The sequence below is a fragment of the Eupeodes corollae genome, chromosome 3, assembly GCF_945859685.1.
Source record: "Eupeodes corollae chromosome 3, idEupCoro1.1, whole genome shotgun sequence".
NCBI lineage: Eukaryota > Metazoa > Arthropoda > Insecta > Diptera > Syrphidae > Eupeodes > Eupeodes corollae.
Genome location: NC_079149.1, coordinates 111,728,093 through 111,751,617, shown reverse-complemented (window position 1 = coordinate 111,751,617; position 23,525 = coordinate 111,728,093). Strand labels below are relative to the sequence as shown.

The 23,525-nt window shown below is 29.2% G+C and overlaps 1 protein-coding gene and 1 long non-coding RNA gene across 11 annotated transcripts in view; one reads left to right on the top strand and one right to left on the bottom strand.

Annotated features, from left to right (window-relative positions):
• LOC129948770 (protein bunched, class 2/F/G isoform) overlaps nt 1–23,525 on the bottom strand; it is a 236,594-nt gene that overhangs the window by 118,905 nt on the left and 94,164 nt on the right. The gene's annotated exons all lie outside the window — the stretch shown is intronic.
• On the top strand, nt 517–19,700 carry LOC129948774 (uncharacterized). The gene is made up of 2 exons (XR_008781958.1): nt 517–806; nt 19,381–19,700. It is a non-coding gene; the product is annotated as an uncharacterized LOC129948774 (long non-coding RNA).

The window sequence follows — 23,525 nt, the reverse complement described above, 5'->3', positions numbered from 1 at the left end:
AAAGAAATCACTCAACAAGAAAATTAAAAATATAGCCAATTATTTCATCTTAAAGTAATATCATAACATCGTCGCGGCATGAATTTTTTTAATAAAAACTTCTTATTTGGCTTCTATGTGCTGCGATTAAAATGCGCATAGAAAAGAAGCTTTATCGAAATGGTTTTGTTTATGGCGATGATTTAATTTATATTATTTCGAAGAAAATATGTATAGAATGACATGATTCTAAAAATAGAACAATACTAGAATCGTTGGTTTGTAAAATTGTGTTAAGTGATGAAGAAATCAATTCTATAAACGTTAAATTGGCGTTAAGTAAAGTAAATTCAGTCATGATGAATTAGAAGAATTTTAGTATTGTTTTTTTTTTACAATTTAATAAATACAAAGAGATAATTGTATTTCGAATTCAAAAATTAGTAGATAATCAGTAAAACATTTAGTTTCTTACAAAAAATGAAATAGACGCTCCAATTTTGAAATTTGTACAAATTAAGCTTTAAACTTTTTGAATATTAGCGTTGGACTCTTAAGTTAAGACTTAAAATATATGGTCGGCTGATATTGCATGAAATTTACACGAAAGACTTATTTTCCAAATTGATAAATATATACAAGAATACAATCCCGAGGGACGGCGCAGTAGAGGAAGACCGCGACTCAGGTGGCGCACCCAGGTGGGAGAGGACCTCAACCAACTTGGCGTGCGAAACTGGAGACAGCTAGCTAAGGACCGAGCTGGCTGGAGACGCTTGTTGGTTGGGGCCCAGGTCCGCCCCGGACTGTAGCGCCACCTTAAGTAAGTAAGTGTTTTTCGAATAATTACTTGTTGACTTAAACTCCAGCATCAGTTGTTTTTTATTAATTGGAAAAACATTTTTGAAAGAAAATTGAAGTTAAATCACCACTAAAACAGTACGAAAAAAAAGTTATAAAGAAGACGGAGTTCAAAATGGTCCTAAAAAATAAGCAAGTTCTTATGTTCGATAGATAGATAGATGCTTTATTCTTTTCATGGATTAAGGCTTTACAAAAATTTGCGTAGTACGCAGCTTGCACAGAGATTTGATATTTGAAATATATCTTACAACTGAAAAATGTAATGAAAGTTAATAAATACATTTAAATTAAGAAAATCTACATTTGAAGGAAAACTATGATAAAAGACCTTCATTCGATAGTTCTTATGTTAATTGATGATATAATTCTGCATTTAAGAATTTGTTAGCTAAGTTTTATCCTATTTCTAAGGTAATTATAGTCTGTTGCATTAATCGATGGCCTCAGGGTAGTGAGCCTCACCATTCATCAAATTTTGTATAAAAATTCCGGAAAAAAACTTGAAATTAAAACCGGAAGTTTCAAACCAGTGACAGTGATGACATAAATATAGAAAAAAGGTATATGAAGACCAAAATCTAGCTTCATGCTCAGATCCACCATTTCCGCAGAACTACGATAGAGATGCTTAGTCAAGGTCAATAAAGACTTAATGGGTAATTTTGATGTGCTACATCTGCTTCTTAAATATTTTTTCTTCAAATTCGCAAAATGTTTAGTCTTGTATTTAGAGACATAATATTTAAAGGTCAATCCAATTAATCACATGTGCCATTTAAATTAACATAATCATAAGAATCAGCATGCTTTTTTTCTATGTAACCGAAAAACACTGATTTTGTTAACAAGATTGTGAACAAAATGTTACAATGATTTTGAGATAATCAACCAAAATTAGGAAAGTCCCACAATGTAAACGACTTTTTTTAAGCTTCAGTTTGTTGAAAATTTTGTTTGAATGACTTTAATAATCAAAAGTATTTAAAGAACGCTTATCATTCGCCTCATCTTTATTTTGTGCTGCAGAGGATGGACTTTGTTTTTTAAAAACCATTTAGACTATTTCAAGAGTAATATTAGAGCATAGTATTGAAAACAATATAAACACCGAGCGTACTTTGGCTTGAATGTCAATGCAATGGTTCTGAATTCCTTCTTAGAACATGGAAGAACAAGTTGCTCTATCAAGGATAATGGAAATTCCAAAAATTGACATCTTGGTCAAAAAGCTATCAGTTTGTCTCTTTAGAATATGGAAGAACAAGTTTCTCTATCAAGGATAATGGAAATTCCGAAAAATTGACATCTTGGTCAAAAAGCTACCAGTTCGTCTTCTGAGTTAGTTAATCATTGATATAGGTTAATCTAGCTGACCTTGACACATTTTTTGTAACAACAGAATAAACTATTCGGAACAAAATGGTTCAAGCGATGTTAATATGAGGCCTTAATTTTTTGATAAGAGGATTAATTTTGAAGATTATTTTATTATAAAGAAGAAAGTGTGCTATTAACAATAAAAACAAATATCATAGAAATAGCTGAAACAGTAACGATTGCAGCACCACAACCTTTATCATGAAATTACTTCATGAAATTTATCTTTAAGAAATTGAATTGATCATCCGCAAAGATCTTTAGCTTCACAAATAAAAGTCCAAAAGGTGGCGAACTGTGATGACGTCTCCAAAAAAAACACGGTCATGAAGTTTTTCTCGAAAAATTGCGATTGATACGTTGCTTTCACACAAGCATCCTAGCGCCTTGCCGCAGCAGATGCATCAGCATTATTTTCGGATAAGTACTATGTTCGGTTTAGTGTCCTTTATGAAATGCCTAATTTTAATCATTGGGGTGGAATCCACAAATTTTGTGTTTTGCCAACACGACAGGCAACAGAAGTTACGAATTCGAATACTTTGGGAACTGTGGTTGCAATATTTTTATTATTTTTTTTTTGTTAAAGTCCGCTTTGTTCTATTCTTAGTAATGGTGTATGTCAAAAAGTGAACACTTTTAAAGTAACGGGTGTGTAAACAACGGGCTATTCAAAATGAAACTACTTTTTGGTAAAAAAAAATAGAAAGGGGAAAGATTAAACATAGTTAGTTCTAAAAATTGGCGTTTCAAAAAAGCCACCAATGGATGTTCAAAACCCTGAATTCTCGGACCTAAATTATAATTTTAAAAGTCCTTCTATATATTCTGACAATTGAATTTCAAAGATCTAAGGCCATTTAGACAAATTTTCAAAGTGATTGAAAAAATGTTTAGTATTTATTTTCTTGGCACATGCTTGCTATTATACGAGATGACTAATTATTTCTACGTTAACCATTAAATAATACAAGTTGTTAATTGAATATTACTTCTTTCTTGCGCAAAACAAACAAACAAAAAAGACCCTTAAATGTACTTGAAATAGTTAATAATATTAACACAATATTCATTTTCTTTTGTTTATTGTTTGTTAAAAATATTTTTTTTTTTTTTGAATTATCAAAAACAAAGAAAATCGAGTGTTTTCCGTTAGCTCCGTTATATCATCCCTTATATACATTTACTGTCGTCAAAACAAAACTTTGTCTAGATTCTTTGTCTTTCCTTCAACTATACACATAAATCAGACACGTGCTATAACTATAAAGTCTCCTTTATATACACTAGATAACCATAAAGCTTTTCATTGTTTCAATAATTGAATCTTTGTTTCGGAAGTGTTACATTTTTTTTTGGGTGTCTGTGTTTGATTTTGTACCTGCTCAACTTAGTCATCCCTTATTTTAGGTGTTTCTTCATCTTGTGTGTTTTGGGTGCTTGCAAATTTCAATAAAATTTTATCATCAAAAACACTAAATTCAAAGCTTTTCACACATCATTGCACAATCCAAACGGATACTACATAATAATCATCAGAATCACAAATTGTATATCTCTTACGTCAATTATATAAATTTGTTGCCATTGGCATTTAATTTCAGTTGTAGAAACAAAGAAAAATGTGTTTATAATATCATTACAACACATTGCTTAACCAAATGAACCAACCAACGAAACAGCATGTTTTGAAAAAGAAAAAAAAGAAATTCAAAATAGCTTTAGGTTTTTGGCACAGATGATAATTTATAGATATGTGATGAGAACTGAGGATGCAAAAAGAATTGAACTTAAAATGCATTTTAGTCTTATTTTTCTTTCTAGTTTTTGATAGATTCGGCAGCAATTTCCGACGGGAAGTAATTTACAACTTACAACTACACTAGGGTGCACGAAAAAAAGTTACACCTCTGTGAAATTATTTTATCTGAAATTTCACAATTCTGTCTTATGAATAAATGATGGGATGAAAAGTACCACTTTTAGACAGAATTAATAAAGGATTAAATTTTAAAAATATATGAAACTTGCCACAGACATAGATTTCATTCTTATAATTGTTTTTTAATTTAGAAAGAAAACGTCTAAAAAAATTCAAGTCGGAATTTACAAGATTGTTTATTTCATGTTAAGCACATTGTCTATTTTTTTTTCAAATAAAGATTAAAGTTAATCCGAATTGACTCAAAACCAGAACCGAATTCTAGATTAACAATTTAATATAAGGTTTAGAGATTTTGATTCAATGGCACTAATCATTTAAAATTAACAAACTAGCTAAAGCCTTAATTATCGTCTTAAGAAATTGATTCTTTTATACAAAGTTTGATCCAGAAGATCATTTGAGGATATACGATCCAAAATAATCGTTAGTTAAAGATGAACCACTGTGAACAAATTAACTCATCGTTAATATGTGTACTTTAGTAATTACTTCAATAACTTTTTTAACAATATGTTTACTTTTTAAAAACATTATTTGTTGATTGAAAAATATAAATCTTAATGGTCTGCTAAAATTTCACCCCAGTATAAATGCATCTTAAAATACATCTTTTAAGTGTGAATAAATGAGTTGGCAGTCTGATTAGGAATTTCTTCGTCTTAATAAAGAAGAAATAAACAAAAATACATTTAATTTAATGCAAAATATAAATCTATCCAACGTCAATATACATACATACAATTAAAATTTAAACTTTTAATTCGATCTTTTTTTTTTTTGATTCGAAAATTGATGTGGATACATAAGTATATCCCGGAGGCTGGTGTTGTTGCGCGACCGTGATATTATTTCCTGAATTTAAATGCTTTATTCGAAATTAATTATATACAAACATTATAATATATGGCTCAATCAAAAATATCGTTGGCGATGTTTGATTGTGCTGTTATAATGGTTATAAGTATCAACAAAAAAAAAACTGCCAACTGGCCGGTGGATAAAGATGAATTGGCTTTTTGTGCTGACTTTGGGTTGATTAAACTGCTTGCACTTTTATTAAATTGAAAAGAATTTTGTATTCTTTTATTATTTTTTTTCTGTGAGTGATGAAAATAACTTTCGAGCTTTCTTAAGGTTGCCTGTAATTTTTTTTAGAAATGTTTTATTAATACACTTATTCATAAAAGTTGATTTAAATGATTTTGCTTACGTAAAACAAAGTTTATTATGAGAGACGATAATAAAACTTTTAAGTTCAAAAAAAAAAAATATAGAATTATTGGATAATTAAAATTCGAACTTATATTCACAAGAAAATGCTGAGATTTATTGAGGGATATGCGTCAAATTTCAGAGGATTATACGGTTTTTGACATCACGAAAAGAATAAGGCTCGTTCGTCATTCGTTTAGCTTGCATTTTTATTTAGACCTGTTAAGCAGTTATTACATTGAAGAATTTAAAACATTTAAGAGTTTTATTTTTAACCATTTATATGAGATTAAGAATTAAAAATCATAAATATTTGGTTAAATAAAGCTAACTGTCTAAAAATACATACCAAATGCATGTTTATTTTATTGATTTATTTTTAAAAATTTGAACATTTTTTCATATTGCTTGTGAAATCTTAAAACCGAGCTTGGGATTTAAGCTTTTGTTTCAAGTGTTTGAGCGTTTTAAACTTATTTTGGATAGGTGATAAGCCGTTAGTAGTTTTCATTTATATTTTGTATTACTAATTTTAGAGGGAATTGAAAAGTAAGGTTGAATGTATGCAAGAACAATGTAAAGTTAAACTACTTTAAAAATGTGGCTCAGATATGACATGCGAGTATAATGAAAACTTTGCATTGATGGGGTTAAAAACTTACAGCTGGTATTTGTTTGATAAAAACCAAGTTGCCATTCAAATTTAGAAACAAATGTACCTAATCAATTATTGAAGTTAGTAAAAATTTTAGGTTTTCTGCCAATAAAAAACAATGGTTTAGTTTTTGGGAAAAAACTGGGCTTTTTTTTATTTTACAAGTTATTGATACCATCACTATTCATAAACTTAGATTTTCCTTAAATCAATATAATTGATCATTTTTGAGAGCCAAGAATTGAAGTTTAATACATTTTTATAAAATTATTTTTTTTTCATTTATTTTATCTTCACTAATATTGCCAACTGTTAATAAGAAAGATTTTGTATTAAATGAAATGAATTTGAAGTCAACATTTGTATTTGTTTTTAAGGTACTCCAGTCAAAAAAAGAATTTTTATTAGATAATATTTGTTCTGAAACATTTGACCTGAGTTTCATATATACACGTTCTGAACATTTACTAAAAAGTCATCTTAATTAAGGGTTAAGCAATTCATAAAGACGAAAAAACAAAACTTTAAATTGCTATAACTTCAGAACGAATGAAAGCATATACATTTTTAATACATAATTTTGTAGTCTACAAGTAGCTTTAAGATCATCTTTAGAAAAGATATAGATTTTGGAAGTGTTTAAACAGAGAGCAAAAATCATTCTAAAACTTGGTTTTTTAATCTACACTAATATTATAAAGATCAAAGATTTGTATTTTTGTATGTAACGAATAAACTCAAAAAGTTCTGGACCGATTCTTTTTTCATTAGAAAGCTACATTGTCACTGAGTAACATAGGCTATATTTAGTACTAGATTACTATAGAAATCTTTAGAAATTCCTATTAAAACCAACCGAATATATGTACAAAAATTTGCCATACAATGTCTTTCGTCGCAGACGCTGCGAAGAGTATTAATGATAGGACAAAGAAGTGTTCGACAATATTATAGAATACAAGGCTATTGATCAAAGAATTAAGAGATAATGTGCTTGTAGCAACTATCATTACGGGTCTCGCGTCCGGTCAGCTCGCACATGTTCAGCGGACCCCGATGATACCAACTGATTTGCCTTAACAATAAATAAATCGCAGGGACAAACTTGTTCCATAGTTGGTATCGACTTAAAGAAAGAGTACTTTTCTCACTGGCAATTGTATGATGCACTTTCTCGAGTAGGGTCTCCTGAAAATCAATACGTTTTGTTGCCACCTACAAATACCACAGTATTGTACAGGGAGGCTTTAAGATAAGCATACAATTTTTTTCTTATTTTTGTGATAAATGGTCATTTTAATTAGCATGCTTATAACTTAAATATCTGTACCTATTTTTGTCTACCCGTGGGAAGCCGGGACAGGACGCTAGTAAGAAATACTTTTGCAAATATTTATAACGCAAAAATTAAAATTTACCCACCCAAAAACAAAATTTTCTTAAGATTATTTAAATTTAGCAATCGATTTTTTTTCAGGTTTTCTACAAATCTATCAGTTTTAGAAAAAGTTATAATTTTAATTTTATAAAATTACAGAAATAAATTGTACCGAATCAAAAAAATATATATATATACACATAATCCAAAAAGTTTCTGTACAACAGCTTTTTTTTTGTTAATTCTGAGATAAAATAATTATAATAATAGCAATATATTAAAAAACAGGTTTTTGAAAATCACAATTTTTGAAAATTTGGTAAAGAGGTTAAAGTGGAAACTAATTTTTTTACATATTAACACTTTGGTTTTTACATTTATTTCCAGTTTGCAATAAACTGCATTTATTTCTAATAAATAAAAGACGTTTTTTTAAATGAATGTCTAATTTCTTGAAACGTTGAGAATTGTCATAGTTTTTTCCACAAATCGAACGAACTACAATAACTTGGAAACGGCTTTTAGTTCAACAAAAATTTACATATTGCCGTTTTGTCTTGGTATTCTCATTTGGACTTATTAGTCAACTAGTGAATAAACCTTGTTATTACACAACTTACAATAACTTCTAGTGGAAGCTTAAAAACAAAAAAAAATAATGTTCTATTTCGGAATTTTGAGACAATGGAAAACTGTTTTAATATTCATAATTCTGCAAAAGTTACAATAGAACCATTATCTTTAGAACACTGAATAAATTCCAGCGGGTCTTTAAGTTACATTTAAACAACATGATCACATAATGAACCTTAAACAACGGTACTTTATTACTTATTAACTCGGTTTGAATTCAAAAAGTTTCTGCAGTTGTTTTTAGCTTTTCTACGATATGAATTAATAGATCAATAAATTAAAGATTACTCGTATTTAGACGACTACGGCGCTTAGTTTCACAATTTTGTCTAAAAATCGAACAACTAGTTTTATGGATATTGGTCTATTCATTGATTTTAAAACTTGGATAGAAGAAGCTCCGAATATTTCACAAGATGTCTCTCAAAAACTTAAGAGCAGTATCGTAATTTATAAGATTGAAAATGAAAAATGATTCACAATCTCATTCAATTCATTTGAACATCAAAGTTTCCCATAGCTTTGAAATATTGTCTATAGATCATATAAGGTTCGATGCCTTATCTTAAAAAAAGAAATAAAGTTTAATTGCGAAATTCCTTGTCAATGGAACCCTAAAAAAGGTCTATAGAAAATTATCATCCCAAATCGTTAAATCTCTATATAGGCTATAGCTCAAATATCAGTGGACACACAAGCCGCTAGGCAGTGCAGGTACCTATTTTCTATATTTTTGTTCACTTTCAAAGTGCTCATTTTACTTAAACTTCTATTTTTACCTAAAAGCTTAACTGTCTTTTTGGGTGATTTTCTTTAAATTGAACCCAAATATGGTTAAGCTAAAAGATGTGTAATTAAGGTTTCAAAGAGGTAGAATATTATGGTGTCCTACTTTATATTTTAAAAACCATTAAACCTAATTCACCAACCAATTTTACGTCAATCCTTTTCTAATTTTAACTATGCTCATTTGACTATTTTGAAGGTCTCAAGAACACTGAGAAGTTGAATAAACTCTTTTAACATAAAAACCATAAAATAATTTATAAAAGGATATTTTTTAGTGTCAAATAAAAAAAAACAATATTGAAAATGAAAATGTTAAAAACAAAAACTAAAGATGTTTAAAATAAAAAAAATAAATTAAACTAAGGCACTTTTGGAACGCCATAAGAGACCAATTAGAAATAGTGCAGTTTATGTAAATTTAACACTACCAACAAAAAACAACATGGAAATTGTATGGTTACAATTTTTTTCCAAACGCAAATCACAGCCAAACAAAATTAAATAATAAAATGTTCACATTCATAAAAAGAAGTATAAATTGCAAATGTTTAGCAATATAAGACAAAGCATGATAAATGTTTTGATTATTTAAAATTTTTAGTATTATAGTATTTAGTATTTATATTCAAACAACACTACTTACCCAATAAAATCTTTAACAAAACAGTAAATCGTAAAAATGCCAGTACCGTTGAACAAAGTGTCCGGCTTTATGACCGGTAACTGGTTCTTCATTGATTGACCAATTCGATTATTGTTGTTGTTGTTATTTGAGTTATTGGTGTTGTTGTTGTTGCTGTTGCTGCTGTTGTTATTGCCGGCGGCGTTTTCGTCGATTTTGCCAACCGTATTGACTCCGTCACCACTATTAACAATTCCAACACCACCCCCACCACCACAACCACCTCCAACGATATTAGCAGCGACACCACCAGCAACACCTCCAACAACGTTAGCATCAGTAGTGCTAGGATTCAATGCCACAAGGACTCTTGGTGTAAATTGAACTTGGTGGAAGTCTTTAGTTCCACTGTGGCCAGCTGCAGCTGTGGTGGCCATAATTGACCATTTTATTAGATTTCCAGGAATAACGTTGAAAATCGTAGCCAATAAAAATGTTGTTATTGAAGATTTTGTTGTTGTGTTGTTTTTTGTGTATGGTGGTTACTGAGGTGTTGGTCTTGTTGCAAATTAAAACTGTTGAAATCATCCCAAAATTTACTCAAAGTTTTGATTTAATTTTTTTTTGTTTACGGTCTTAATATTGAAATTTTGATTTGATTTTGGTTTCTTGTTGTTTTTGTTTTGTTGTGTTTTGTTTCACCAAAAACCGCTAAGAAATTGTTTTTTGTTTGTTTTGTTTTTTAAATAAATAAAAGTTCAATTGAAAAATAATTATTGAACTTTTATTTAAATTATTTATATATATTAAAGTATTGAACAGAAACAAAAAAAAGGTAAACAGAAACTTAAAAACAAAAACAAAGAAGACAAATTGATTCAGCCAAATTTATCTATGTATTTATGTATAAAGTTGCAATGGAATGAATGGAAAATTTTACAGCAGGAAGGTGGTTTAAACACTACGCGATGAAAAGAGACAACAAAGATGACAGTAAATATAAGTAAGTGTTTTAAATAACATTCAAGAGAGTTAACTTTATAATTTAAGAATTTATAATTGGTTTGAATAAAATGAACTATGAAAACAAAAAGAACAAGGAAAAATAATTAACTGTTTGTGCTCTCAAAACAATAAATAATATGCAAACACTGAAAGCAAATAAACGACAACCCAAAAATGTGAAATTTGTAAAGAAAAAAAAGTAATGTAATCAAAAAGAATAATATAAACAAACAACCCTAAACCTATATCTTCAACTTGAAAATTTAAATCTATAAAGAAAAATGTTATTTTGTTCGTTAAAAAAAATCAAAATTAACACTAAGTTCGTTGATAAGATAGCCAAAGAAATATATTTTTAAACCTTTTTTTAAGTATTTGTGTCCACTGTACTTTGAGCTAGAACCTAAACTTATGGAATCACTTAGGTTTTTGAAATTTGGCGTAGATAATTTTGGTATAGATCTCCATCAGAAAAATCGAACTAAATTTTTAGATTGAATTGTTATATTTCTGGTTGTTTCTGTATATTTTAGACTTGTTTAAATCTAAGTATAAATAATTTTCTATTTAGATCTGATTTTAAAATTGTTTTAAAAAATTAAACCAAAACAAGGCATCCCAAATCACCTACAAGAACTCAACTGTAAACAATAAACAATAAGAAAAATTATTTTGTACTTAGATTCTTAATCACGAATTTCGCAGTTTTCTAAGATTTATTTTTTTGTAAAATGACACTGGTCCTATAGCTAAGCACACACGAAGGATCGATGTTTATAATTTAACCTATTGAAGACCAAAAACTGCAAGAACAAAGAAAAGTTAATATGCGAATTTGACTATTTGCAATTGATATTACTTAACTGCTATGAATTTTTTTGAATACGCCTAACTATAATATCGAAGAGTGTTCGTAACTGGTGTAAAACATTTTTGATAGAAATCTACAAACTTTTATTACTTAGCTACAAAGCTTCTTAAAATGTATTCTTCAAAAGTCTGAAACATTTACTTTCAGTGAACTCGAGATTTAAGTCAAACTAAACATTAAAATCATCTCAAACTCTAAGGAAGGAGGTTAATCAATTCACTATAATTTGCAGAATTACAATCCTTAGATTGTTTTGATATTTGAGCACAAATAATTAAATTTGAAGAAAGTTTAAAAATAAATAAATATATAAATTGGGTGGCGCAACAGTCCGTTGTGAACCAGGGCCTAGTGACTTACAACTCTCAACCATTCCTGTGTGCGAGTACTGTTGTCAGGAATGGAAGGGACCTACAATTTTAGGCCGAATTCGAACGGCTAATTTGAGAAAGTACTTTTTCATGACAAGAGTTACTCTTGGAGAATTTGTCAATTCCTCGCAAGAGGCAGTACCCGTGAAAAGACTTTTAAATGGCATAGGCATTGATCGAACCCAAAACCTCTGGCATGACAGTCAAACGCACTAACCATCACGGGTACTGAAGAAAGTTTAAAAGATTGTTATAATTATTGAAAAATGTATGTTCACGTCCAAATATTTTGAAAGTCTCTCAGAAAAGTCTGCTATCGATTAATGTAAGGAAAAGATCAAGATACTAACCTCCTCAAAATCATGTACAATAGAATCATTACAAAGAGCCTGGGATGCGACCCACACTGATAACTTCCCATCTCGTCTGTCGATTTCTCTTGCTTAAAAGGTTTGTAAGTTTTCGTGTTTTGTTGTAAAAGTTGTCAGTTAAATTATTCTTAAACATTTAAAAATTACGAACAATATTTTGCATTTGATGAAATAGTTTTATTTCAAAATCGATTTTTGCAAACGAGATTTTTAGTCGAAAAGCAATTTTTACCATTTTTAGTAGCATTTTTTTAAAAATTCTTATTTCTTATATAAACAAACACAAGAATGAAACTAATTAAAAATCAATGAAGTGAATAAAAATTATTCACGAGATATCGAGAACCGAAAATCAATGTTTAACAATTTTGCGTACTGTTTTTTGTAGATTTTAACATTTTATGAAAAAAACGGACTGTTGGATTTTTATAAAAAAAAAATTCATGAATATTTTTTTAAGGTTTTTATTTTTTGGAAAAAAATGTCAGTTCGATTTTTCTCAAAATTTTACTGAATGCTAACAACAATATTTGTTATAAGTTAAAATTAATTGGAGTCGAAAATAAATTTGTACCAACTTTTGTTAATTTTTTAAGGTTTTTCGATTTTTCTCAAAATTTTACAAGGTGTTCAAAACAATATTCTTGCCTAAAATTGTTTTGGAAATATAAGTTTGTAAGATTTTCGAGGTGACAAATATTTGTTTTTCAGTTTTGTTTTTTATTTATAAAAAAACCGTTTATTAGATTTTTTTACCAAAAATATATTTGTTTGATATCGCGTTACAATATATAATTTATAGTCACGAAAACTACTGAAATGAAACTCCAATCATGTCAGAGAGCAATGGAGAGAGCTATTTTGAACGTTCATATTGCCCAGCAAATTAACCATCAGAATATAAGAAGTCAAACTAATTTTGAAGACGTTAGACACAGGCTTAAGAAACTCAAATGGGAATGGGCAGGACATGTAATACGTACACCTGATAATCGATGGACAAAATTAGTAACCGAATGGATACCCTTAGAAAGCAAAAGAAGCGTAGGTGGACAGCATAAACGCTGGAAGGATGACATCCGAAAAATATGCCCACTTTATTGGAGAGAAGCACTAGATAGAAGAAGATGGAGAAGTCTGGGGGAGGCTTATGCTCAGATAACCTAAAATTATACCTCTCTTTTTCAAATAATGTATATATTTAAATTAGGTTTAAACCTTCATTGAATTATTTGTTTCTTGCAATTTAATTAATTTTACGTACACATACTTGTTTAAATGTAATGTAATTATATTCAATCAAATGGTAATTATAAAATTATTGTAAATTTTAAAGTATTAATGAGTGAATAAAGCTTGGAATAATAATAATAATATAATTTACATTCAAGTCTCTTGGTTATTGGTTCGTGAGATATTTAGGGTTAACCATAATTGTCACCTTTTTTCAAATTGTTATGGTAAAAAAACACCAATTCAATTTTCTTGAGAGCCCTTTCTCCATCTTTCTGCATTATTATCTCTATAACAACATCTTTTTGAAGTCGATATCCCTACCGGTTGTTAAGCTATGAACGATGAAAAAAAAAAAACGTTGCAAACGTACGTACACACGCACGCACAGACATCTCTCTAAAAATCTTTAATTATGATTCTAGGTACCCTGAAACGTCGAGAAATGTCAACATTTTTAATTTGACAAATCGGACAGAATACAATAACTTCCTATGGGAAGTTAAAAGTGCAAGGTCCACTGTGTGAGTCGCGTTTTTCTTCGTCACAACCGGACATACTGCCAAGGTATCCCTTGGGTAACGAAGCAAGCGGAGAAGTAAGAATATTTCCAAAATTAATGGAAGTACTTAGAGCATGTATTCAATGTTTTGGAAAAGTGAAACGTTTTAAACTGATCCTTTAAATCATAAGTCAAAATTAATGATATCAGCTTTATAATGAAAATTTAAACCAGATTTTATAAAAACAAAAGTTTCGAACAACATTTTTCATAAGTTTGAAATGGATTAAAATCGTTTGTTTTTTTCATGGGTATATAAATTACATACAAGAATATTTTATGGCTTTTGTAAGACTTATTATATTATTATACTTTATTTGTACAACAACATCAATGTTTTGATAAAAGAAAAACTTTAAAGCAATGGATCAAGTTGTGCATTTTTCGGTTATCTTTAGTTTTTTTTGTGTCTCTTTATAACGAGTGTAATCTATAACATTATAAGACATTTTTTTAGTTTTAACCAAAAAAAACTTATATGTAGTTAATTGAGATATATTTTTTTAGAATATATTGCAATATAGTGTTGACTTTTGCATACTTTATGTAAAACATTTTACATTTATTTAAAAATACTTAAAACAAATAATTAAAATAAATGATTTCAGATTTTAATTTTCGCGCTAAAAAATTCTTATACCTTCAATACATACATAGGTACGACTTAGCTTCAACTATACATGTTGCTTAAAAGAACACCAGTAGGTTAGAGGGCGAAAAGATTAATGTTTAAATTTGGTTAATAAAAGACCTACAATATTAATTGACTTAATTGAATTGATAGTGGACGTGCCAGTTTGCACGAAATTAATTATTTCCTAATTTCCCATTTTAATTTTTGTTTTAACAATAAATCTAATTCCGTTCTGAGATTCGATGACAAATAAACCTATACTAATAAAAGTAGTATGTATTATCAAAGAAGTACTAGTAATATACATAGAAAACAATTTTTCTTCGAATCATTAATAAAATGTGTATTTATAAAAAAAATGTTTATTAAACTTTAATCTTTCCTCATGTAAAACCTATTATTTTTGATTTCCAGAGGATGCATATCAATTAACGCACGAAAATTCCAAAATTAAAACAAAAACGATTTATATTTCACTTCAATCTGCCCCATAGTAAGGCTAAGGCGTTAGTTACAGTACGTGATAATATTCAACATCTCGAAACACTCTAGTGAACTAAATACGTAAATATATATCCATATCCATGTCTATACCTAAATAGATGATAACTTAGCTATATTTATATTTATTTATTTATTCCTTAGCGTAAACGAGTATAAAATGTACACAAATTGAGTTCATCATGTGTTGTGTGCGCATTTGTTAAACTCGGCTACGAGCGAAGCGCGAGGAAGAAAAGCTTCTTGTTTTTTTTTTGTTTTTCTTATTTTGCACTTAGCCTTGACCTGGAAATGCGTTTTTGGAATTTCGTCTTGGTGTATTGTATAGTATACACTTGACTACGTCATCTTTAGCATCGCCACCATCATCGTCATCAACATCAACATCATTCCCAGCACCACTGTAATGTAGTTGTTTTTCAGAAATGAAAACAACTTTTTTGCAAGATATGTACATGCGATATACAAAATTGTGTGACAAATAAAAGATACTATATACATTTATGTATGTTTGTACGTTTATAATATAATTTTAGTTGTTTTTATTTTGTCTCCTTTTACTTTGAAGATGAAACATCAAAAGAAATAATGTCTGCTAAGTGTACCAGAATAAGAAGTGGTGGGAGTATCTAATTCAAGTTTTCAAAATTGTTCTTTCTTCTTATATGCACATTCATAAGAATATTCATTTATCACTATAAATACATTATGTACATATGTATAGTATACATATAGATGACGTGCTACAAAAACAAAACTTCAAAAACTTGTAGAAGAGAAGATGCAATTTGATGTAGGAGTAGTATGAATGAGAACGTGTTTAAGGATAACTTGTAAATTTATGAGATTGTGATACCTACATTTTTGTTCTTCTTATGGTTTTGGTAAATTACATGAGAGGGAATAGACATACATATGTACATATCTACGTATAAAGGAACATATGACATTTGAATCTTACGTAGGTTCCACCAACGCATTGTACATATTGTTACCCTTTGAACGCCAACAACTTAAAAGACTTTTGATTTTTAATTTAGGCTAGAGATTTTTAGAAAGTATGTTAGCAATTTTGAAATTGAACTGTTGATACATCATAATCTGTCATGACGTCATAAGAAACAGATTTGATAAGAAAACTGTTTATTGTTTCGTTTCTTTAGGTCACAGCAGACAAATTTCTATTTCACATACTGTATGATTGTACACTTAGGCGTATACGCACTATTTTTAATGCACTTTGTTTGTAATATTATTTTTTCTTTTTTCATGTTACTTAGGGTTAAAGAATCTGAATTTTGTCATCCTGTATCTGAATATGGTCTGCACATCAAGCCAGGTCTTAAACATGTGAACTTGCAATATTTCTCATAAGCACGACAGTTAAAATCATGTTTAAAACCACGAATTTTGTAGTAGATTTTTGGTCCAGTTCCAATTTTGAAAAACCAACATTTTTACATTTTTGAAACTTTTAGATTTCGAAGACAGTCAGGTTTGCAAAATGTTAGCGTCGGTAATATTCATCTCCTTCTATTCTACAATAAGATTAACGTAGTTGAGTCTTATATATTCTAAAGATACACACACACTCAAGGGGATATTACTACCCTTATTATGCAGAGACACAGTGTGAGCACTAGGAAGAGGACAGAGGGTTGAAAATGAGATGTCGGTGTACATTGGTTTTGAATTCTTGAATATTGCAATGACTGCGAAAGACAGAGTGTGGTAAGGAATTCCACATTCGCGTAGTACGGCTAAAGAACGAATCTCTGTACTTGACAGTATGACCGAAGTTTTACTCGAGGGTATATTGATGAGCATTTCTAGAAGCGTGAGTATTACGGTTAAACTGTTAAAGGGGAGGAATGCAACTAGCTATTTCTCTAGAGAATAAACCGTTAAAATAACGGTAAAAGAGGGTTTGACGAGAAACATTTGGACAATAGTCAAGCGAAGTAAATGATCTTAAAGTAACATCAACAATCAATCTAAATGCTTTACGTTCAATAATGTCCAAGACACAGGAGCACCAGCCCAGAGATGGGAGTTATACTCAAGCTTTGGACGTATATAAGGTTTGTAGATAACAGCTAGATCAGAAGGTGTGAAACATTTCCTGCAACACCTAAGGAAACCCAAACGCCTTGTGGCATTTTTGGCAACATAGCGTATATGATCGTTCTTCAAGAGGTGGTTGGAGACATACATACCGATGTTCAGTTTCATTGATGCAAGTCTTATTCATGGATAATGGCAAGGGGTTATATCTCGCTTTAACGATACAAGACAGCATTGGGTTTTCGAAGCATTTTAATTCCCATTGAACAATGCTGTTAAAGTCAGAATTTAATGAGCTAAGTTCCACATCCGAAGAGGAGGGTTTCAAGTCGGGAAACGAATATGAAAAGCTAAGAGGGCTATCTTCAGCAAAAAAATGTATTGGATTAGAATTTGCAGACAGGAGATCATTAATAAAACTGAGAAAGAGTGTTGGAGATAGAACAGATCCCTGGGGCACATCAACATTAATTATATGGTTTTCAGACCTGATTCCATCCAATACTACTTGTATTGTATGATCATAAAGGTAATTACTAATCCAATGAAGCAGGGATTGATGGAAACCGAGAGCACGTATTTTCGATTAAAGAGCCTGATGCCAAACCCTATCAAATGCTTTTGAAATATCAAGTGCAATAATCTTATTCTCTCCAAAACGATGTAAAGATTTGTTCCTCTGTTTTGTGAGATGAACCATGAGATCACCAGTGGACCTATATCATTAAGAAACTTTCGATCTTCGAGATATTTCTTGAGCTAATAATTAATCAGCGTTTTCATGCCCTTGGAAAGAAGGAACGTAAGTGGAATCGCTCGGTAATTAGAGGGTGAGGAAGATTCGCCTTTTTTGGGAATGGTTTTCCATTCTCTCGAAACGAGACCAGAGGAGTAGGTCATATGAAAAAACTTACGCTGAAATTTTGCCAGCGTCGAAGAATGTTATCACTTTTGAGACACCAATTAAAAGTCAATAAAATAAACCCAAACATTTTAAATACATTTCTAGAATGATTAATTTATGTGTAAATGTTAGAAAAAAATGGCTCCCCACTTTATTCTATATCTGAATTTTTTAAGTTTTAGATTAAAAAACTTTAAAACAAGTTGAAATTATTATATTTTTTTCAATTCCGGGGTTTTGGATACACATACAAAGCGAATACAATTTTATTCAGCCTCAATATGTTTTTTTAATAATTTTTTTCAAAGAAACTCTAGCAAAACATTATAGTTTTGATTTCTGTTTCAAAATTTTCACAAAACTAATAAAAAAAATGATATGTTTTTTGAAAGACTATTTTCTCTATTAAAATAATTTGTCTCATATTTTTAAAGATGCTATCCTGGAACTTTCGACTAAGTCGTGCTTTAAAGCTTTTCTTGGTTTTCTAGAGACTATAATATATCCGTCTGATTTTTTATTATAACGAAACTGATTTTATTTTCGAAAATCAAAAACTTTATGTGCTATAATCAAATTGCAGAAGTATTCATCAATTAGTGTTTATTAATTTCTTCAATCATACAAACAATTTTTTTTTAATAAACGAAGATTTTCATGAAAATTGTTATTTTCTGTTATTATTACTTCATATTTATATATATTTGGATCGATTTTGTTAAAGGATATGCTTTAGAAAAAAGGCCTAATTTTTTTTAAATCATAAAGGCGTTTTCATATCACGTGATTAATTTGAATAACAAGGTTTATGGATTTTGTTTCAAAACAAAAAAGAAATAAAACTACATACTTTTATCTGGCTCAAAAAATTCTGAATGAATATAAAAGTTTTTATCAAAGGACATTTATTATTTTCTCTCTACCTCCTTTTATTTATATTTTAGACATTTCCTGTAGTTGCAAGACAATACACTCAATTGCGACTTCTGAATTTACGGAAACTTAAACAAAAAATCAACCCTCCATTTTATATAAAATGTATCCAATTTTTATAACAGCTTAAAGCTTAGCTTAAAATTAGATACCCAAGTTCTTTAAGCTGAGCTTATATTACCTTAAAAACTAAAAAAAAAATGGAACACAACTTTTCCTTAAAACTGCTAAAACAATATTGATGTATATTAATCAAATGTATATGTGTTGAAAAAATTCTTTCCTTTCAAAAGTGAAGAAATAACTTTAAATCCCCAAACATACAATTCTTCCATAAAATTAGTAGGTACGAGTATATGTAGCTACTTGTACTAAAAAAAAGTACACCTTAACTTAACCCCAAACCAACCAACCAATTAAATTTAAAAAATAAAAATAAAAACTTTTCAAATAAAAAACGATATTTTTCAATTTCAGTAAGAAAACTGTCCTCGTATTCTATTACGCAAAATCCTAGAGTATGAGAGTGAGGAAGGAATAAACCAACAACACCAGAAACAACAACAACAACAAAAAAAAGTAATAAAACACCAAGTCTCATGATGTCTCAAGGGAATGGCATGACAGTGTGAATGGTAGCAACGATGATGGCGCGCGCCAGTACATACGACACGACACAACGACGACTATTCATATGAATTCCTATTTTTTTAAAAAAGAAAAACACCAAAATTAAAAAGTCGAGAAAAGTCTTTAAAAAATAAAGAACGAATGAAAATAATACTAAAACAGAAAAACACACTATTTTTATGTGAATGAATTATGTATTTTCTTTCCTATTTTCCTAACAGGGAGATTTATGGCTTCCCTCAGGAAAATATCCTCAAACAGTATTTCTGGTATTAGTGAATAGGTGCTAAGTGTCAGCCATTTTAAACACATGCATTAATTCGCCACGTTGCAATGTACATTCTTTCATTTATGGAGAAAACCCTTGACTGCAATTGGTACATATTTTTTTCTGAAACTCAAATTTCCCATTCATTCATAAATTAGAAATAATTAATTAAACAAAATCAGAATTAACAAAAAAATATATAATCATTCAAAAAAAAAAAAAAAACAGAACAAAATTTTATAAATAACGAAACAATATATAAAAATTGTTAAAATTGATTTTAAATTTAAATTTTAAACTCCCCCCTCTCGTTAACCCCATCATCATTATCATCACAGCCTAACCGTATAGGGGTAGGTATGGTGTACAAAAAGGATATGCGGTTGGGGGGATGCGAAATTAACAGAAAACTAAAACTATTACCTTTTAGTAAATAAATTTCCGTTATTAAATGCAATTTCTAAGTTGTTTTTGTTTTCCATAAATATCGTATAAAATTTTCAACTTGGTCGCAAATTTAAATTTATTTATTTATTAAGAAAAGATAAACTTTTCTTCTTTTTTTTGTTAATTCTCGAATTTTCTTCGACAAAAATACAATATTTTTATTCTTTTTTTTCTTTCTTTTATTTGTCAGCACTTTTTTTATTTTTTTCACGCGATGCGATTTTTATTTAAACAAAAGATATTTTTATTTTTTTTTGAAATTTTATTTATTTTTTTTTTGTACTTTTTGAACAACTTTTGTGGTTTAGCAAATTTAATTTATATATATTTTTTATTATTTATTTGTTTAATAAACAATTATTTACTCTCGCAAAGAACTTTTTGTTTTATTATGTTGTACAATAATTATTATCGAAGATTTATTTTGTTGAATGCGTTTCCATTAAGTTGGCGAGGGTTTGTGTTATACTTTTAGTGAAAAGATGTCCGCCGCCCGTTTTCCTATTTTTCTTTCGTTTTTCTTTTTTTTTTGTTCTTTTTTAGCCTTCTTGTAGTTGATTGGTGTGTAATATTTTGTGTTTGAATTTTATTTGTATCTCGTCGTCGACGTCGTCACACAATTTTTGAAAAGAAGAAATTGTAAAATGTAAAACTTCTTCTGTGCGTTTTCTTAAATTTTGTTTGCCTTCTCTTTTTAATTTGATTATTTCGTTAATTTTTATTTAAATTTTCTTTTTTTTTAATTTTGTTATATTTTATTTTGTTGTTATTTTGTTTTTAACAAATTAAAATTAAAAATGTATTTACTTAAATAAAAAAGCGCGTATACAAACGAAATTATTGTTTGGTGGATAGAAAGAAGCCAAAGTGTGTATTGACAGCTTTTTTTCGTTCAAAAAGGTTGGTTGGATGAAATTTTGAGATTTGATGTATTTTTTAGTTCGGTTTCTGTATATTTTATTCTCTCCCTCGATATAATGATTTTTGCTCTCTCCCAATTACTCATATGCTCATTTTGAATACAGTATCGTTATCGTATAGAGACGAATTTTTAGAGTATAGAACATTTTGGTGTGTTTTAGGGGCTCGTTTGGTTGAATATAGTAAGTGGAAGGGCGAGTGTAAGAGAGACACAGAAAAAAGGAAAAACAAAGACGAACGAAATAAACAGCGAAACCACCATTTTGGGGGAGGTTTTTCCTTGAGTCTTTTATTTGTTTGTGTGGGTGTAGTCAGTTTTAAGGGAAATTGTAGTGTTTCTTAGTTTAAGTGTTGTGTGGTAGCAGGGTTTTGAATATTGTATTAGCAGTACGAATGAACTAAAATGTAAGAGTCAAATTTTTTTAGAGTTTAGAAATATTTTAGATTCATTTTTATTTTTTTGAAATAATGTTTTCTATGCCCTGGGTGGGAAAAAATAAGAACACTTTGAAAGATTTATAAGGTAAAGCCTTTTTCAACAATCTTAGAGATAAACCTTTAAAAAAATATAGCTTAAATTTGATCTTGTAGGGTAAAAAAGGAGGATAGTAAGTTTAAATTTAAAAACTAACTTATTTGAATTAATAATTTTATTTTTCAAACTTATGTTGAGTCAATCAACATATGGACAAATTTGATTGTGGCTACTTTGGTTTCAATGAAGAAACTAAAAACTTGGTTTTGATTTAGCAATAAACAGTAGATAATAACAATTAATTAAAATTGCCTTCTTTTATAGCAAATCATTTGCAAGTACTGCAGAAAGTGTGTCTACTATGTTTTAAGCACATTTTATTTTATCTCATCAATATTAATGAACATGAACATATTTTTAATTTTTGAGCAATACTGAAAATTGGTCTTATTTTACTATGGAAAATTGTTGCAAGGCTAGTTTCTGAAAGTTATGACTTTTACAAATCCTTTTCAAAAGTCAGAATCATCAGAAATTTTCTAAAAAAAAAGTAATTTATATTTAATAATTTTGGATCAAATTAATTCATTTTTCTTGAAGCCAATGAACGAAATTTGTTTAAAAAGAAAACTGCACAAGATTTTCCCTGCTAATAGGTAAAGTTTCCATTTTTTTCTGCCAGAATTGTTATGCCAGAGGTCTTGGGTTCAATCCCTGCCTGGGGCACCTTAAGTTTTTTTTTCACGGGTAATGCCTCTTGCGAGGAATTAACAAATCCTCCAAGAGTAATCCTTGTTATGAAAAGTGATTTCGAAAAATTACCCGTTTGGATTCGGCTTAAAACTGTAGTACCCCTTAATCCCTGACCACACATAGGAATTATTGAGAGTTGTAAACTTATTAGGTCTTAATTCTAAATGGACTGTTGCGCCATTAGACTTATTTATTGATTTTAATGCGGAAATTTCGACTCAGTGTTTAGATATGGACAACAAAATTTCGTCGAAAAATCGGTTATTATAATAGTTTTAGCACAAAATGAAATTGTAAAAAGTGCGGAAAAGTTTGATCGAGATTATTCTTTTGTGAATTTAACCAGCAGAGATTGTTGCAAATCTGATAAAAAAAAAATCATCATTTTGGTCACTACTGAAGAAGATCCAGAAATGTCGATTCGAATCTGATGCGCTTAATAGCATTTCGTCTTATTACTGGCTCAGCAGTTATGTCAAAATCAATATTGTTGTTTTTTACAGCAACAATCCACAAGTATTAAATCAATACCTATCCACAAAGATTGACTGATTGCAAAGTTGTTCAAAACCGGAAAAAAAATGTTTTAAAACCAGTTACGAGGTCAAAGTTTATCAATATTTTGTAAGATCCGTTTTTGTTGAATTGTAAACTAGAAATTAAAAAAAAAATTATTTCTTGCGTTTCGAAAACTAAGCGTTCTAAAAGAGTCCAGTTTGGACTTTTTGAATTCATATATTGCCATAGTGCAAAAATATTGGTGCTTTCAATAAGTGTTATTTTTATATGTCATACAATAAGCGCATCATGTGAAGTTGTGAATAACGAACCTCTATCATACGAATTAATATCATTCCACTATTTTTTCTGCAACTTTTTTAAGTCAATAACAAGAAGACCGCTTTAAAATGACCTTAAATCTTGCATTAGAAAAGCATTTTTCTAAACACCGTCGAGCTTATTGGAACTCTTCATAAATTGGACTTAGCTAAAGAAATGACAGATCAGCGGAGGGAACTTTTTGAGTGATGTATTTTCTGTCATAATTATAATGAAAGTAGTTTCAAAATGCATGTCCTTTTTTCTTTTTCTTTGAATAACAAAGATTTTATTTTAGAAAAGCATTCT